The sequence below is a fragment of the Medicago sativa genome, chromosome 3, assembly GCF_051527215.1.
Source record: "Medicago sativa cultivar Bolivia chromosome 3, Bolivia_mono, whole genome shotgun sequence".
In the NCBI taxonomy this organism is placed as follows: Eukaryota; Viridiplantae; Streptophyta; class Magnoliopsida; order Fabales; family Fabaceae; genus Medicago; species Medicago sativa.
The window spans coordinates 11,913,274-11,933,590 of record NC_140751.1 but is presented as its reverse complement, the minus strand read 5'-3'; the positions used below and the strand labels follow the sequence as shown (position 1 = coordinate 11,933,590).

The 20,317-nt window shown below is 35.4% G+C and overlaps 1 pseudogene; it reads left to right on the top strand.

The window, feature by feature from the left end:
* Nucleotides 1-15,613: 15,613 nt before the first annotated feature.
* Nucleotides 15,614-16,868, top strand: LOC146935758 (uncharacterized; annotated as a pseudogene).
* The last annotated feature ends 3,449 nt before the right edge of the window (nucleotides 16,869-20,317 follow it).

Below are 20,317 nucleotides of genomic sequence, written 5' to 3'. Positions count from 1 at the left end.
ATTGATGGCTTCCGAATTATGAAGTTTGAATCTTCCAATGAGTTCCTCATCTTCATTGATTTTTGAAATTGGATAACATTTCTCACCATCACATCCTGCACCAACTTTGGAGAAAATCTTGAATAGGTAGCTTTTTCCGACCATATTCAGTAGTTCATTTGAAACATAAGAACTCACTCCAGCCTACATCGTACATATATTTAAAGGATAAATTTTAGAATTCTATCTAAATATAAACTTAAATAAAAAAAAAGTGATTATGAGACAATAACAAATATACATTTTCACCAGATTCAAGCATTTTACAACACGGTATCCCAAAAAACTCAGCCGCAACACTATCATGCATTATAAATGTGGTTGATTCTGTGTTGTTAGTCACACGGAATGTGATGCGAAACCTATACACAATCCAAATTAATTATAAACAATTAGTACTCTATATCTCCAAATTAAGTCCATTATAAATACCAAAATAATATTAAAAAAAACCTACCTCGGAGTAATCATTAAAACATGTTTACTGGACATAAATTTGTATAACATAAATTTATAACATAAAGACTAATTGTTTGAGAACTAAATGTATAACCTATCAAATTCTCATATTAAAAACTAAATGTATAACATAAATTTGTAAATTTGTAAGACATAAACAAGTGCGAACCTTGCTTGTTTTATAAGATGGATCAAGTCAACATATCAATGTCACCATGTGCTACTGGTAAAATATATTACCAATTTATTTTTAGTGGAATGCTATTCACACTGCAAAAAATATATAACAATCATTTACACGGCTATTGATATGGGGAAAATTTATAAAAATAGATTTTTGCAGTGGAAAAGTTTGGACAAAGAGACAGTCCATGTGCTTTCTGTAAAACAATAATACATATATCGAATAGTTGAGCAATCATTCTTACTACTTCCATTGAATCTGAAGTTAGTTAGTAACTATAATAAAAACCAAATACTGAGAAGCAGAGTTCTTGTAAACCTGATTTTATCTGATTATTATTGTGAAGAGACTAATCTATGGCGAGTATTGTGGTAGGAGCACTCCTTTCGGCTTCTGTTGAGCTATTGTTGGAAAATTTTGTTTCTGGTGACTTCATTGACTTTTTTCGTAGAACGAAACTTGATGTTTCACTCTTAGAAAAGTTGAAGATAACACTGCTCAGTCTTCAAGCTGTACTTTATGACGCTGAGGAGAAACAAATCACCAGATGCAAATAGTTCCAAAATTTCTTGTAGACACCAGATGCAAATAGTTCCAAAATGTTTAGCATAATTCCCTTTAAATAGTATATTACTTTATTGGTTTTTTTCCCTTTTCTTTTCAGGTCTGGAAAACAAGGATTTTATTAAGTTTTTCCATGTGCTTATTCTAATTTAATACATTTTTTGAAATGGAAGGAAAAAATGTGCACACGAAGTTATTCAGAAATTAATTTCATGCTACAATACCGTTCGTATATGAATTTGCTATAATACCAGTAAGCTTAGCAAGGAAATAAGCTATTAATTTCACATGAGCAGTGGCCTAAAAGTCAATTGGTTTTCTATACATGTAGTGCTGGAAATCAACTTATAAATGAACCATAACTTAAAATGACAATGAACCATAACTTATGAAAACAATTTATGACTTGTTCGTAAGTTGTCTTTAGCTTATTTTCATAAGCTCTCCAAGATAGCTTATGAAAACAACTTATAGCATATACAAAAATGATTTTATTTTATTTGTCATAGAACTTGTTTATACAAAAAGGTTTATCAATGACTTGTTTATCTAATGACTTGTTTCTTCCCAGTTTTGAAGTTTGAACCCTTTGCTTGACTTGACTTGAATAATTTAGATTGAATAACACATTCATTACAGTGATGTATGCACACTTATATACACGAGAGAATCTCTCAAGAAAACATAAATAAGGAAACTAAATCAAACAAAATAAGTAGAGAATAATCAACACTCCCCCTTCAAGCTGGAGCATATATATCATATGCATCCAGCTTGTCACATATATAATCAATCTGAGGTCCCGGTAGAGGTTTGGTGAAGATATCGGCTAGCTGATCATTGGAGCTCACTGAAGAGGTTTTAATGATGCCAGAAATGATCTTCTCTTTGATAAAGTGACAATCAACTTCTATGTGTTTGGCCCTCTCATGAAAAACTGGATTTGATGAAAGATGCAACGTCGACTGATTATCACACTTAAGTTCCATAGGCCCTAGTTCACAAAATTTCAACTCTTCTAACAAGTGCTTCAACCATAAAAGTTCACAAGTAGCATGGGCCATAGCACGATACTCCGCCTCAGTACTTGACCTTGCAACAACAGTTTGCTTTTTGCTTTTCCATGAAATTAAGTTTCCTCCCATTAGAACACAATAACCTAAAGTAGATCTTCTATCATTCACATCACCTGCCCAATCTGCATCTGAATATCCTACAATATTGGTATGACCATTGTCTGAATAAACAAGTCATTTTCCTGGCGACCCTTTAATATACCTCAAGATCTGAACCACGGCATTCCAATGACTATTACAAGGTGAGTTCAGAAATTGACTCACAACACTAACAGCAAACGAAATATCCGGTCTAGTCATAGTGAGATAATTCAGCTTCCCAACTAATCTCCTGTATCTGCCTGATTATACAACTCTCCCTGATTCTGTAGACGCTTCACATTGGGGTCCATAGGAATATCAACTGGTTTACAATCAAGCATTGTAACACCCTACTTTTATTTAATTATTTTTATTAAGTTAGAATCTATTTATGTGATTTATTTATATATATGAGGTGTTAGTATTTTATTATGTGGCATTATTCTATTATTTATTAGAATATGAGAATTATTAGTGTAAGTAGAATTGGAGGTTAGAATAGAAAGAAGAATAAGTTGTTGGGCCTAAATAGATTTAGGAAGAGTGATTAGTATTATAAATAAGGAAGCTAGGTTAGAAAGAGTTTTTACGTTAAACCGCTTTTTGGAGAAAGAGGAGAACTCAGAGAGAGAGAGAGAGAGAGAGAGAGAGAGAGAGAACCCTAGGAACGAAGAATGCTGCTTTTGATTTCGGAGAAACAATCTAAGGTAAGGGTGAGACTATCTTTCACTAATATTAAGTCTGTAGATCATTAGATTGCATCTAACGTGTTTTAGGATGAATTTCGTAAGATTACGAGAATTAGGGTTTGAGTGAGAATTGATGATTAGGTGATGAAAAACCGTTGAATTGATGTATGGGGGGAGTCTATATTCACCGTAAGAGTTGTATGAACATATGGGTAGTGAAGGGTTTTTTTTTTCCTCGATCTTTTGATGAATTCATGTTCTTATATGTTGTTATAATTATATGATTGATCATGAACAAATTCAATTTCAAGTTTTATGAGCTATCTTGATATATATGTATATATGTTATCGATGCCTATCACTTTACTGTATCCTATTTGTAAATATGTGTAAATCGATGCCTATTACTTTGAATTATTTACTATGCTTATTAATGTGTTACTGATCCTTTTTGTAATTAAAATCAAATGATTTCAAATATCAAAATATAGTATACTAGCATATTCAATTCAATTTGGACAAGGTGTCCTACGTTACTATTTCTTCTATCCAATCCACTAAGTTAATGGCAAAATAAAATTCTCATACAGTAACCGTCATTAAGCTTGGGTTGCAAATCTTGGTGAAATAATGGCTAGTTCTTCTATCCAATACACATCATTTATAATGCTATGATATCCTTTTATAAGTTTGACCAATTTAGGTGAGCCTTTGATAAAGTCTAGCCACGTAGTAGCATCGATTAGGAGAAAAATATTCATTCAAATTCATTTAGTTAATTAGGTATATATGCATCCTACGATGCATCTACAGAATTGGAGGCCTTATCTTGATTAATTTCTTTCTTCCTTATTTTTATAGGTAATCATCTAATAAGTTATTGAAATATAAAAGTAAGAGAACTTTTAGATTTGATTTTAGAAAATGTGTGGGCTAAGATCTCCGTGAGATTTTGAATAAGATGGACCTTAGTTTCTCCTAGTTTAGTTTGCCCTTATTATATACTTCAATATACAGCAATCTTGTCTAACTGTGATGGTACTGTTAAGCTCGTTTAAAGAATATACAGAAAAGAAGTTTAGTTAATCATTTTTTTATTAATATTATTTAAATGTGTTTGAAATAATAAGTTTTAAACGATGAATTGTTGATGTTTGAATACAATATTATATGATGAATTGTTGATGTTTGAATATAATATTAATGATGATCTGTGAAGTTGTTGTAATATGATTTAATGTTGTTAATGATGTGAGATTGTTATATATGCACTATATGTGTTATTTATGATGGTTATGTTGATGCGATGCTTAAGATGCTATTGTTATCATTTGATACTGTTATGTTATGATGCTGATATGATGTGACTTATAAGTGCTGCATATGTTGTTATTGATCTTATTTAAGATGTAAATGTCGGTCTAAGTCAAAGAGTTGTAAAGATGTAAGAAGTTGTCCATATTTTTGGAGTCCTAAGAGATGTTCACGATGTTTCTAAGTTGTTTAAGAAGTTCAAGTTGTAAGATGTTGAGTCCATTGCATACTCATTAAAGTTGGGGGCTTGATGCCCTGGAGCCTTTGCTCAATTTTGTTGAGGGCTTGATGCCCTGGAGCTTTTGCTCAACCACGACGATGGAGCTTTTGCTCAACCACGACGATAAGGGCTTATGCCCTGGAGCCTATTTACGCTCATATATGTTGGGGGCTTGATGCTCTGTATTGGTACCACATGCATTTGCATTTGTCAAGATGATTGAGAAGTTGAAGTTACATAGTCGAGTTGTTAAGATGTTAAGGTGTCAAGTCGTTGAGTGTTAAGATGTTAAGATGTCAAGTTGTCGAGTTGTTAAAATGTTAAGATGTCAAGTTGATGAGTTATGAATGAAGTGATATGATGAATGATTATGATGTTTATGTTGACATATGAAGTTGATTATGAAGTTGTTTTCGATAATGTTATGTTTTGATAATGATACTTATGAGAATTACGTGACGATGTTTATGATTGTTAAAGATGTTAGATGATGATGCTTATGATTAATATTTGATGTTATTTGATGATGTTTATGATTATGATGACATGTGAATATAATTATGATTGTTTACGATTGTGATGACATATATTGCTAATATGAATTGATGACTAACTATGTATTTGAATATAATTGTTGAATCATAGGGAGCTTAAGTTGTTAAATGTAATTAATGAGTTACCTGCTTAATATTATTGTTTGAGAAATCTCACCCCTTCTACTTGAAAATGTTGCTCTTCGTATGGATAACTTGCAGGTAACCAAGATTAGTTGCGGTCGTGAGTGGACTCCTCACAAGTGTGTGTCTTAGGTGCTCTGATACGTAACGGGATGGGATTATGTCTTTACTTTCTATTCCTTACGTATTGCTTATGGATTTTTACGAATAAATGATGAACAAAACCTTATGAGATTTTATGATGAGGCCTGCGTGCCAAGGATTGTTTAAGTTGTTGAATTATTCCGCTGCGAAGTTTTAAATATTATGTTGTTGAACGTTTTGAAGGATAAATTATTATTTACTCCATTTATGATTTTTAAGAAATGTGACATTCCGTTTTGTGATGAAAAACTCTGATAATTGTTATGAAATTTTTACGTTGGGAAAACGGGGTGTTACAAGCATCCCCATTTCTTCCAAGATATCGAGAACATATTTTCTTTGAGAAATAGTAATGCCTTCTTGGGATTAAGCTACTTCAATCCCAAGAAAATAACGCAATCGACCTAAATCTTTTGTTTGAAAGTGGTTGAATAAATGTTGCTTTAGGTCTTTAATGCCTTCTAGATCATTACCAGTAATAACAATATCATCTACGTATACTACAAGATAAATAACTTTGTTCAAAGATGAACGTTTAAAGAATACAGAATGATCTGTTTCACTACGAATCATGCCAAACTGTTGAATAACCTTTCTGAATTTTCCGAACCAATCTCGAGGTGATTCTTTTAGACCATACAATGATTTTTGTACTTGCAAACAATTCCATACTCCCCCTGAGCAATAAAGCCAGGTGGTTTCTCCATATAGATCTCCTCTTCTAAATCACCATGCAAGAAGGCATTTTTAATATCAAGTTGATACAAAGGCCAATGTTTCATAGCAGCCATTGACAAGAAAAGACGAACAGAGGCCATTTTTGCAACAGGAGAAAAGGTATCATTGTAGTCAAGGCCATAAATTTGAGTGTATCCTTTTGCTACTAATCGAGCTTTAAAACGATCCACTTGTCCATCAGGGCCTACTTTGATAGCAAACACCCATCGACAACCAACTTTAGATTTACCATGAGGAAGTGGAACAAGCTTCTATGTACTACTAGACTCTAATGCATTCATTTCATCAAGCATTGCTTGTCGCCATCCTGGATGAGATAATGCTTCCTTGACAGTCTTAGGAATAGAGATAGTAGAAATAACAGACAAAAAACCATTATGCATTGGAGACAGGCGATTATAACTCAAAATTATAAATAGGATGAGGATTAGAAGTAGATCGGTTCCCTTTACGAAGAGCAATAGACAAGTCAATTGATGGATTTGGTGGCTCAACATTAGGAGAAAGGATTGGAATAGACCCTGGATCATCAGAAATAGTAGGGATAGTCTCTTCAACAATATTTACAAAATCGATAGGAGCACTCTCCAGAACTACAACTTGTCGACGTTCATAAGTAGCACCATAACAACGAAAATTAGGACGACTCTGTGACTGTGGAAGTCTCTGAGTAGGGACAAACAGTTCAAATAGAGGAATTGGTAGCACCTGGGAAGTAGAATCTGATGTAGTTGGTTTCGCAAAGAAAGGTGTATCCTCAAAGAAAGTAACATCAGCAGAGACATAAAACACACACTTTTTGAACTCTATAGTACCCCAAAAACACACACTTGACAGCTCACGGGGACAATTTATCACGACCAGGAGAAAGATCATGAACAAAACAATTACCACAAAAAACTCGAAGTGGGACAGAATACAAGAGAGAATGTGGAATCTCAGTATCCAAGACTGCTGATGGCATGCGGTTGATCAAATAACAGACTATGAGAACCGCATCACACCAAAATTTTAAAGGTGAATGAGCATTGATCAATAAGGTTCGAGCTGTATCAACAATATGACGATGCTTCCACTCAGCGACACCATTTTGTTGCGGTGTGTGCGGATAACTAGATGGATGTGTGATACCATGACAAATCAAAAAAGAGTTGAATTATGCAGAAAAATATTCTTTGGCATTGTCACTTCTCAAAACTTTGATTGTTTTCCCAAATTGAGTCTTTATCTCTGAACAAAATGTCGAAAATGCACCAAATATTTCTGAACGATCCTTCGATAAGGTTATCCAACTACATCGTGAGAAATCATCGATGAAAGTAACATAATACTTGTATCCTAAATTAGAGGGCACAAGACTAGGACCTCAAATATCAGAATGCACAATATTAAGAGCATGTTTGGATCTTTTATTTGTACTATTGTGAAAAGATGTCCAAACATGTTTGCCAAGCTGACATGACTCACAATCAAGAGACTTTAAATGTGACAGTTGTGGAACCAACACTTTTAACTTATCTAGACTTGGATGACCTAAACGATAATGAATAATATCTGGATATGCAGAAACATTACATACAGTTGGTGTCAGTGATTAAAGGTAATAGAGACCTTGTTGTTCAGAGTCTGCTCTAATTGTATTTCATGTACTTTGGTCTTGTATAAGGAGAGAACCAGAAGTAAATGTTATGGGACAATTGAGAGAACGGGTAAGCTTACTGATTGAAATAAAATTGAATGGGCAGTCGGGGACAAATAACACATAATCCAATGATAGAGATGGCAAAGGTGAAGCTTTACCAATAACAGTAACCTGCGCCTTAGAACCATTAGCAAGGGTAATGCTGTGTGGTATTTTAGGAGGTGTCAAGTTATAAACAAGGAACGGATTACCAACAACATGATCAGAAGCACCTGAATCTAAAATCCATGACCCCATAGAGTGAGATAGGCACACTATTGAATTACTTAAATGAGCCAATGTGACTGAAGTTGAAACCTCTTGGACAACCATCAGATACAAACACAAATATCGGAATAAACTAACTGCGACCTTTCAAACAATAATGATAAAATGGGCAGATATCCACTGTAGATGCAAAATACAACAGTGATTTACTGAAAAAGGAAACCAACAACAAGGAACCTCCAAAGCACTTATCAAACGTAGTCAAAAGTTGCAGAAACAATGAGCCAACACAAGAACGAACGCATTTGAAGCGGAAAAACCACTAAAACGCACCTCAAACGTGGGACCCAAAAATTGGAAGGGGTCCAAACGGAACCATGATCAAAAGATGAGACTACTAGAACAAACGCCGTCAAAAACGGAGAGGCATAAGGCGGCTCGTGGCCCACAAGTGCCGGAGAGTGATCGGAAACTGACGGCACGTGGAGGCGCGTGACACGCGTGGAGGAGTTTCTGGCCGAGTAGTTTTGCACGACAGAAGATCGGAGGTTTCCGATCAATATGGTAGTGCACGTGTCACTGTTGGAGACGACGGTAAGAGCACCGATGATGGCAGGAAGCAAACAGTGGTGTTTTTGGACACCGACGGCCAGAGAAAAATAAAACTAGGGTTTTTAACCTACCTGTGGATACCAACTTAATAATTTAGATTGAATAACACATTCATTACAATGATGTATGCACACTTATATACACGAGAGAATCTCTCAAGAAAACATAAATAAGGAAACTAAATCAAAACATAATAAGTAGAGAATAATCAACAACTTGTATAGGTGACATGACATGAGTATATAATTAGTAGCAATATATCACAAAAAGCCAAAAACAGTTCCATTTTTATTAGTGAACTGTCCAGAACTTGCAAATGAAGAAAAGAAATATGTACACTTAATGCGTTGTTGATTGACTTTCCATAACATTAAGGAGTTCAAAATACTCATTTCCCCCATGCGTTTATGACACTTATTGCACTCTTGATTGAATTTTCACTTTTCCTGATATATGATGAGCTAAGATATGACCGAAATATTCTAAGAAATGAGCATGATCGATTGATGTCAACAATGACTTCAAATATAGTGTATAAAGAAGTATTCCAAAATGTGTGAACAACAATTGTATGTACTAAACTATTATTTATGTTGAGTTGTTTTTTTATCTATGTAATGGACCATGGATGTGTTTGTTTCAGCTTTAAATAAAATATATTTTGAGTTAAAATAATCTACAGTTATTTATGTTTGCTTACTATCATAAAAATCATATTTATTTTCTTTTGAAACTCTTACACTTGAGTTCATTGCATTTATAAAATAAATAGATTTAGAAAAAGTTACTTTACTTAACTCTTCATTTTTAGGCTAAAAATGACTTTTTTTTAGCAAGAAGGGTTTTTTAAAAATCAAAAACAATCACTACAAAAATAAAATAAAAAGTGATTTTTTTAGTTAAAAAAATATATTTTTTTCCAAAAAAATCCAAAACATATGATATATTAGTCTCTTCATTGTTTATGAGCCGGATGGTAGCACGGGTAAAAGTTCTAGTATGCACTAAGAGCATATGTTAAGGAATTTAGATAGAGAAATTTTGTTTTGAAAATTGTGCAAATTTAATTATTAAAAAGTTGAAACTTAATTTTATTCATTAAATGTATACTAAATTTGGAATTCTTTGTAATAGCCCGCTTATAAATGATGCGATGTTTTACATGTAACGCCCGTCTTACTTATTTAATTATTTTAATGAGTTTTAGCATATATTTATATGATTTATATGTGTGATTTATATGATTTATGAATTTAAGTGATTTACATGATTTATAGATGAATTATGTGATTTTAAGATCTATGTGAAGTATATGATTTTTGTGAAGTTATAATGATGGTGTGTCTTATTTTAATATTAAATAAAATAAGATACGAAAATAAAATAAAAATATTAGAAGTGGGGCTGTGAGGTGAAATGAGTAAGTTTAGAGGTGAGTAGAGTAATAAGGAGAAATAAATATAACAACGTAAGTTAGAAACGTTTTTACGTGAAACGCTTTTGGAGAAAAAGGGAGAAAAGTCAGAAAAGAGGAGAACAAGAGAGAGAGCTGCGATTTTCATCAAACAAGGTAAGGGTGAGACTAACTTTCAATATTATTAAGCGTATGATTCTGAAAAATTGATTTAGCATGATTATGTTGAGTTCTTGTGAGAATTGAGAATTAGGGTTTATGACCAATTTTGATGATTGAACCATGAAAAGATGTTAGATTGATGCAAAACTTATGTACAGACCTTAGATATTCCATAGGGTGATAATTAGATGCTATTTGGATGATAGAACCAAGAGATTAGGAGAAATTTTGAGAAAAACATGTTTCTGGCCGTACTGACATTCATCGCTCGCCATTGCGAGCAAAATCACTCGCCATTGCGAGCAAAGTCCCTCGCCACTGCGAGCAAACCCATTACTCGCCATTGCGAGCAAAGTCACTCGCCATTGCGAGTTAAGCTGTTAGTTGCCCAAATTGTTTTCCATGCGATCCTTTCGCACGTGTAGTCATGAGTTGATCTTAGAAGTAAGAATGAGGGTTGTTTAGGATACTTCCAGATGTTCCAGAAGCCTGTTTAGATGACTGAGATTATTAGTAATGATGTATGAGTACTATTATGATGTTTTATGATATTTATGTTGATGTAATTCATTCCTCAAATGATGTTGTGATATTCAAGCACTATTATATGCTGTGTTTTGCTGTTTTTCAATGTTGTTGACCATTTAATGTCTTGAAGTTGAATGAGTCGGTTTAAGTTGTAAAGATTTAAGAAGTTTTCCATGTTAATGGAATTGTAAGAGATGTTCATGATGTTGTCTAAGTTGTAGGAAGATTGAGTTCATTGCATACTCATTAAAGTTGGGGGCTTGAGGCCCGGCAGCTTAATGCTCAAACTACATTGGGGGCTTGAGGCCCGACATCTTTTGCTCACTTTTGTTGAAGAGCCTATTTACGCTCATTTATGTTGGGGGCTTAATGCCCTGAATGGTACCACATGCATTTTCATATCAAGAAGTTTACGATGATTTAAGTTGTTAAGAGTTGCATTGTCAGGTTGAGTCGCATTGTCGAGTCAAGTGTTGAGTCGAGTATGATGTTTGATGATGATTTTAAGATTATACTTGATTATGATTTAAAGATGATATTTGCTTATGAATTAGAGATGATATTTGATTACGAACTAATGATGATATTTGATGATGATATTTGATTATGATTTGATATGATGCTAAGTGATAAATGTTTGATATGTTAATGATGTTTTATGTTGTTAAATGCATTTTGATGAATTATATGCTTAATTTGTTGACTGTGAAATCTCACCCCTTCTGCTTGAAAATGTTGCCCTTCGTATGGGTAACTTGCAGGTAATAAAGACTAGAGGTGGTCGTGAGTGGACTCCTCACATTGTGTCTAGGTGCTCTGTACGTAACGGGATGGGGCTTGCTTTTACTTCTATTCCTTACGTGTCATTTATGAACTTTTATGAATAAATATTGAACCAATACTTATGAGATTTTTTCTGATGAGGCCTGCGTGCCAAAGACTTTTATTATGTTGAACTATTTTTCCGCTGTGGAGTTTCAGATTTTATGATGTTGAATTTTGAAGGATTAATGTTAAATTATCCATTTTATGACTTTCAAGAATTATGTGACATTCCGTTTATGATTTAAATACTCTGATTTATTATGAAATTTTTATGTTGGGAAAACGGGGTGTTACAATTGGTATCAGAGCAGGTCGGTCCGTCCGGCCAAGTAGTTGAGTCGCGTTGTGTCGTATTACAGTTTTGTACTGTATTTAAGTTGTACTTATTGTTGATTGTTATGTAAAGAACCAATACCTGGTATGAACTGGTTTGAGTACAACCTTGTTCGTATTAATTGTTTTAGTAAGTCGGTGTATTTCTCTTCTGTTGAAGAAGAAAGTGGAGCAGAGTTTTTGTCTACTAATCAGCTGAAGCAGTTAGAACGTGATGGAATCTTGATGTTTTCATTGATGGTGTCCTTATCTATGAAGAATCAAGCAGTGATTGATAAACTACAAGTGGTATGCGATTTTCCTGAAGTTTTTCCTGATGAAATCCCTGTTGTGCCACCAGAGAGGGAAGTTGAATTTTCGATTGATCTTATTCCTGGAACGAAGCCTGTGTCTATGACACCTTACCGTATGTCGGCGTTTGAGTTAACTGAGTTGAAAAAACAGTTGGAGGATTTACTTGATAAGAAGTTTATAAGACCGAGTGTTTCACCTTGGGAAGCGCCGGTATTGTTGGTTAAAAAGAAGGATGGTAGCATGAGGTTATGTATTGACTATCGACAGTTGAACAAAGTAACTATAAAGAATAGGTATCAACTTCCAAGAATTGATGACTTGATGGATCAGATAGTGGGTGCATGTGTGTTCAGCAAGATTGACTTGAGGTCAGGTTATCACCATGTCATACCCCAAATTTTGACCAAAAATCATGCATTCCTACACCGCACGTTTTGCTTCAAAAGTGCATGGAACTAAAAGAATGTTCTTGAGAACATTCTGGTGGAACTTCAAAGGGATAAGAATGACATCATCATATCCCCTCATGTTGCCACAAGATCACAGCTGTTTTCATCACGTGTGTTTGTCTCAAAAAGGAAAGGAACAACAAGAACGTTCTTAAGAACATTCTTCATGTGGAAATTTTACAACTTGGACATTCTTGCTCTCCAAGCAACAAAGGACAGCACTTGTAGCTTTCAAAGAAGTGCCAAACAGCTGTAAACAAGTGGCCTCCAAACTTCTACAGCTTGCATTCACGTGTTAACCTTTTCTCTTTGCAAATTGGAAATTCCAGAACGTTCTGGAGAACGTTCTGCATGAACAAAAGCCACATTTTTCTCATTCTTGCACACCAAGTAACAAAAACATAAGCACATGGGCTGTTTTTTTTTAGCAAAGGAAAACACAACTGTACTACAAACCTCACGTGGGCTGTCTCAAATGGCTAGAAAGAAGAGAATGTTCTTCAGAACATTCTTCACTTGGAATAACACATTTTTTGCAACATTTGTGCATCAAGCAACAAAGACATAAGCACATGGGCTGTTTTTAGCAAGGATAACACAGTTGTTTTTGTCTGTGAAGCTTCAAGACATAAGGTTCTATAAATACAAGCACATAACAAGGCAAAAGGAGGGGGAGCTTACACACAAGAATTTTATTCTTTCTCTCACGTGAATACTCAAATAAATATTCATCAAGCTCTTCAACCACAACAACAAACAAACTTCTCAACAAAGCCTTTTTTCTTTTTCACCATCATCAACAAACAAACAAAAAAAAACAACACACCATCATTACCAAAAAAAACAAAAAAAATCAAACAAAACAACCCCTTGTTTTTTCTTTCTTCTACTCTCCCACAAAGGTATATAATCTCCCCTTTTTCTTCTTTCCTCCTTCTTTCTTTTCCTTTTCTCTTCTTCCTCTCGTGCTTCCTCTCTCTCTCTCTCTCTCTCTCTCTCTCTCTCTCTCTCTCTCTCTCTCTCTCTCTCTATATATATATATATATATATATATATATATATATATATATATCTTTTCATTTATTTTTACACTAAAATACACACCTCAATCCAGAGTGCTCTGGTCCTAATTAACTGTTAATATTATATTTTTATTTTATTTAATTATTCTCCAGAACAATCTGGTCCTTGTTAATTAAATTAATCCAGAGTGCTCTGGTCCTAATTAACTGTCAATATTTTTTTTTTGTTTAATTTAATTATTCTCCAGAACAATCTGGTCCTTGTTAATTAAATTAATCCAGAGTGCTCTGGTCCTAATTAACTGTTAATATTATATTTTTTGTTCATATTATATTATTCTCCAGAACAATCTGGTCCTTGTTAATTAAATTAATCCAGAGTGCTCTGGTCCTAAATAAACTGTTAATATTATATTTATGCTTATATAATCATTCTCCAGAGTATTCTGGTCCGTGTTAAAATAACCTTATATTTCAGCTTAACATTATTTTTCTTATTCACAACAACAAAAACATGCAAATATCAAAAATTCGCAAAAAAAATATTTTCATAAACAAACCTTGATTTTTTCAATCAAGTGATCGTCTTTTTTAGTTTATTTCTTAATCAAATTATCAATCAATTTAATTCTACTTTGATTCATTTTTCTTTTAATATAAAAAGCACAAACAAATTCCAATTTGCCATTTGGCTTTTATTTTAAAACCTTTTTTTCAAAAACATTAAAAAGCACTCAACCAATCAAACGTCAATTTCTACCCCGAACTACGAGGTTTTGATCCCTCACGGGTACGTAGGCAAAGGACATACGTCCTTCCAAATCAATAAAACGTAGATAATCTAGGTCTCTATTTTCTTTTATCATTACAAATTCCATTCTTTTTAGCAAGCAAGTTTATAGCATAAAAGTTAAATAAAATCAAGAGGTTCTCGTAGAGTACTACGAATATTTAGGGTGCTTAACACCTTCCCTAAATATAACCAACCCCCGAACCCTTAATCCCTAAAAACGTGGTATTTGAACCTTTTTCCACTTTCTTTCGAAAAGAATTAAATGTTCAGTCGTGAAACCAAAAGCGGGTCGAACGCCAATCAAATGGCCTTTCGACCGTCCGAAAAATGACGCGACAGAAATGGCGACTTCACTGGGGACTTAAAAGTAAGAGGGTTGAGCCTAACTTGGCTTTATTTAAATTTTGTGCTATAAACTTGCTAAAAAAAATTATATAAAAGATGGAAATCCATGTATACTTGTTCTTCTTTCTTCTTTTCTTTTTAATGTGAGTGGTGAGATAAGCTCTATACCCGAGCTTGAGGGAAAATTAAGATAGGACGGTGGTATAATCATAGTGCTTTGCCAAGAGTGAATTTTGGTTATAGCACATGTGATAACCCCACTCAACTCAGAGATCTTGGAAACATACTATGTTGGCATGAGTATTCGTGTTTGACATGTTATTTTCAAAGTGACCGCTAAAAGTTGAGAACCTTTAGTTACCTTGAACCCATCTTGGCTTTTTAGGACGTAGTGCGGTGGCTAATCATGAGTAATCTTGGTTTAGTTGATACACGATACTACACTCAGACGATACTTTCTTACGAACATTGTTGGACCGGAAGTATTTCCGCAACCCGACGACATTCGGAAGCGGTTAAAAACTCTGAGAACTTGGTAGAACCCGTGATACAGATACAAATGAAATCATAGTCCTTACCAAATGGCGTTATTACCCTTGACTCCAACATTATGGACTTAACCTCACCATGTTTTCACCGTTTGTGTAGCATAATCATGCATACATGCATTCATTCATAAAACTTTTCTTTTTCATCATTAAATATCAAAGGACTTATAGAAATTTTCTTGTAAACATCGTAGATGGAGATTCCTACGAGAAATACTAGGAGGTATACTTTCCAGAAACCAGATGTGTCTAAATTAAGGGAGCTAGGGAGGAAGGTAGCTAGTCGGGATGATTTTCATGAACGTTATGGGAAATTGCTTGACATCCTCAAGATAGATGTTACAAAAGGAGTCTTGGAAACTTTGGTTCAATTTTATGACCGTCATTGTCACTGTTTTACTTTCCCAGACTATCAGCTTGTCCCTACTTTGGAAGAGTACTCGTATTTGGTCGGTCTACCCGTGCTTGACGAAGTACCCTTCAATGGCTTTGAGCCTGCTCCTAGTTACTCAGCTATTGCTAAAGCCCTCCATCTTAGAGCCTCCATCGTAAAAGACAAATCTTATTGTCAAAGTCAAAGGGAGTCTCTCAGGCTTCTCTACCGATTTCCTTTACGATCAAGCCTCCATTTTTGAGGAAGGAGGCGCCAACTACGCCTTTTACTCTGTCATAGCCCTGGTCATATATGGTCTTGTGCTTTTCCCGAAAATTCCTGATTTTGTCGACATCTGTGCCATCCAAGTTTTTCTCACCAAAAACCCTCCCCCTACTCTTTTAGCTAACACCTACCATTCCATCCATGATCGAACTCTTGCAAGTCATGGAGCTATCCGTTGTTGTGCACCTTTACTCTACAAATGGTTCCTCTCTCATCTACCTCGACCCCGTTCTTTCATAGCCAACCTTGAAGGTATCCCTTGGTCTAAGAAAATAATGGCCCTAACACCATCTGATATAGTTTGGTACCATCCAATCTGGGATAACGGGACAGTCATTATCAGGTGTGGTGAATACCCCAACGTGCCTCTCATTGGCATGGAGGGAGGAATTAGCTACAACCCAATCCTCGCCCGCCATCAATTGGGATACCCAATGAAAACCAAACCAAGTAACCTTGCTTTAACCAATGAGTTTTACTACAATGAAAATGATCACTTGGGCAAAAGAAAGAAATTTGTGCAAACTTGGCGTGGTATTCACAGACTTAACAGGAACCAATTAGGAAAAAGGGATGATCTTCTGCATGGATCCTATATTCAGTGGGTCATCAGTAAAGCAATCCAGAATAAAATGCCTTACACCGTGCCGAGACTCGTATCCGCAACAACCCCACCATCATCTTTACCCTTACCCTCTAAAACAATGGGAGAGCACAGGAACGATTGGCTGATAAAGACCGAGCAGTTGCCACTTGGAAAAAGAAATATGATGAGGCTGTGCTTATGGTAGAAGACAAAGATGAAGAAATAAGAAAGCAGAAAAGTGAGATTCTCAAATTAGGACAACAAATGATCGAGAGAGATGATCTACTCCAAGAAAAGGACAGGCTGCTTGAAAAGCGTACCACTAAGAAGCAGCGCATGGATTTCATGGATTTGTTTGATGGTGCACATTCAGATTTCGATGAGTAGTCTACTTCAGGGGCTCAAGAGTTTCCCATTTTGTTCTATCCTTTATGTTACTAGCTCTCTATCATGTACTTTGGAGTCTATCCCTTGGCTCAGTTTTGTTAAAAAGGGAATTATCTTGTTTCTATTTGTAAGTCTATCCATTGGCTTTGTGTTTAGAAAGGGAATTATCTCGTAATACTTTAACTATTCAGTAAAATTTTCAATTATGACGTTTACTAAAATTACTTACATAAGTCCTTCGATAAAAATCATGTCTATTTTTGCATAAACATATCATGCATCATCTTGCATTTCATAGTTTCAAGTCCGAGTCTCATTGAATTTTCTTTTCCACAAAGGGTACCATGTCTTCATTCAATCTCAGCTCGCATATGCAAACACTCGTGCAAACCCAGAAAATGGATCAACTTGAGCAAGAGGTCCGCGAGCTTCGTTCCGAGGTAGAGAAGTTAACCAATCTGGTATCTTCGCTGATGGTTACAAAGGACCTGCCACAACTCCAGCAAGGGCCCCAGCCACCATGTCAGCCGTTGTGTGTACAACATCCCCGACAACAGGCCCCTCAACAATCCAATATGCAGAATCAGGCTCGGGGAGCACGTTATGATCCAATTCCCATAAAGTATGCGGAGCTGCTTCCCATCTTGCTCATGAAGAACCTTGTCCAAACTAGAGCGCCTCCTCGAGTGCCTATCAAGTTGCCGGCTTGGTATCGATCTGATCTCTCCTGTGACTTCCATCAAGGGGCACCCGGCCATGACATTGAGCATTGTTACGCTTTGAAAACCGAAGTTCAGAAGCTGATTCAAGCCAAAAATAATTGAACCCAAATTTGCAAGTCAATCCGCTACTGGATCATAGCATCTGATGTTACAACATAAAGAGGGATTAGCCGCAATTAGGTCGATGTTGATGTCTTCTTCCGCTACTCAATTTATTTCCAGTGATATGTTTGTTTGTTTACTATCTTTTCAAAAACATCCTTTTGTCCCACCCAAGACGAAAGTGAGCTTGTATAGGGTTTTTTTTGCTTCATGTATTTTCCATCATTAATAAAAAGTCGCTTCGATCCCGACTTTGCTTTTATTTTGTGCTTTTTCTGGAAAAATGGTAATACAAAAAACCAAAAAATCTTTTTTAATCATTCTCAAAATATCTGCATGATCATAACTTATACTTGTCAAAATCAATAATCAAATCATGCATTAATAAACCCGTTGAATACAATAATCATGTACTCTCTTCCAACTTTGAGTTATCTGTGCCCGAAGATGAAGAAGAGGAAAATGAAGAGACTCGCGATGAGATCTCTCGCATACTGGGGCATCTTAGCCGTCAAAACTACAAACAAAAAAAGAAGATTGCCCAGAAGGTGGCATTCACTTACAAATACTGATGTGAGATGTTACCTTTACTTTACATGAGTATCATGCTTCAGTACACACTTCAACAGGGGCAACCCCCCCCCCCCCCCCCCCCCCTCCTTCCCTCAGTATACAACATGGAGGTCGTGCTTCCCGTGGAGGTCGAAGTCCCTACGATAGGAGTTCTGCCAAAGTCCAAATTTGAGTGAACTTAAAATGCATGACGACCTTGTACAACTATATCAAAAGAGGTTGAAAAAAACTTCCAACAAGAAGGTTCGTCCCTGTGAATTTCAAGAGGGGAACTTTGTACTACTTCCCAACCAAACTCCAGGGGCAAGTGGACGCCTAACTATGAAGGCCCGTGTGCAATAATTCTTGTGACTATGGATGTTAACACACCCGCAAGCCGGTGCAGTCAAGAAATACTTTGTCAAAAAAAAAATGAAAGCTCGATGTGTCGCAAACCTGAAAAGGCGACTTAGGCAAAAATGAGTGTCTCGGTGGACTGAAAACCCAAATGGGCGGTCCAGGCAAAAATTAGAGACATGAACAAAAATGATCATCCTGATAGATTGAATCATGACAAAAATAATTGCATCAGTCAGGCACCATCCACTTGGGGCAACCAACTATCAAAAGACCTCCGATTCGAAGCATCTACAGATCAAAGACTCAGAACAGGGGCATTCAAAGTTGTTAGGGAGAATAACGGTTATTGTGTTCAATGTACCTTCCCCTATATTTACCATTTTCCCAACAAAAAAAAAAATTCAAAGATCTGTGGAGCCACGCCCTTGGCAGGTCACCACTCAATTCATCAAATTTGAGCCTGTGGCCATTTGTTTGGAACTCTCATTCATTCTATTTGCAAAATTTCTTCTATTTTCGATGGCAATACTTAAAGCAAAAATTTTTCAAAAAAAATACATAAATTTTTTTTTTTTACATCTTTTGAAAAGTGTAAACAACAAGTACATTTTCTTTGAACTTATGAGTAGGTGAAACATACATCAGCATCCGTCTCAAAGACAGCTAAACTCTGCAAGGTAGGTATAACCAAGTGCTGAGAGATGACCTCTGTCAAAAAAAAAATACAAAAAAAAAAAAAACTCGCTAAGTCGAAAACCTGAGAAGGCGACTTAGGCAAAAAATCAACGTCCCGGTGGATTGAAAACCTGAAAGGGCGATCTAGGCAAAAGAGAGGGATTTTAAGAAAAAAAGAAAAAAAAACAAAGACAAGGGCATCACATTTCAAGTGGGCCGAATGGAAGAATGCGCTTTATGCTAGCTTAATTAATGGCGACTTCTACCAGAGTGATTAATTCATGGTTTTATCCTGCAAAAAGGCGAATTCTGCCAGTGTTTATTCAAAGGGCTTTACCCCAACAGTGTTTGATTCATCCCCAAGTGATGTTATCCCCTATGAAGAGTGTTGAATGCTGGTAACATGATGTCGGGCCGCTTCTTTAGGCCTGCCCAAGCTTTGTCTCATCAATCTTACCATCATATTGTCATATGAGTCTCATACATATTCATACATTCATTCATTCATGCATACATAGCATGCATACAAATATCATTTATACATGGTTGCATTGTCACCCAGTGTCTTATTTCAATTGTATCTTGTAAAAGTGTCGTCTCCAATATGACTGTTTCAAAAGTCTGCCACCAATTAAAATTACTTCGAGGGGCAGGTCCCACCAAATATTTCACATGTTACCAATGTCTTCTCAAATTTCCCCAGTGATTGTTCTAACCTTATCTCGAGTGTCCTTTACTAATTCAAAAGTAATTGACAATTTATTTTCCTATTATGTCCGTCTTTACCAGTTCAAAGGTAACAGACATTGTCCTTTACTAATTCAAAAGTAATAGACAAATTTATTTCTTGTTCGTC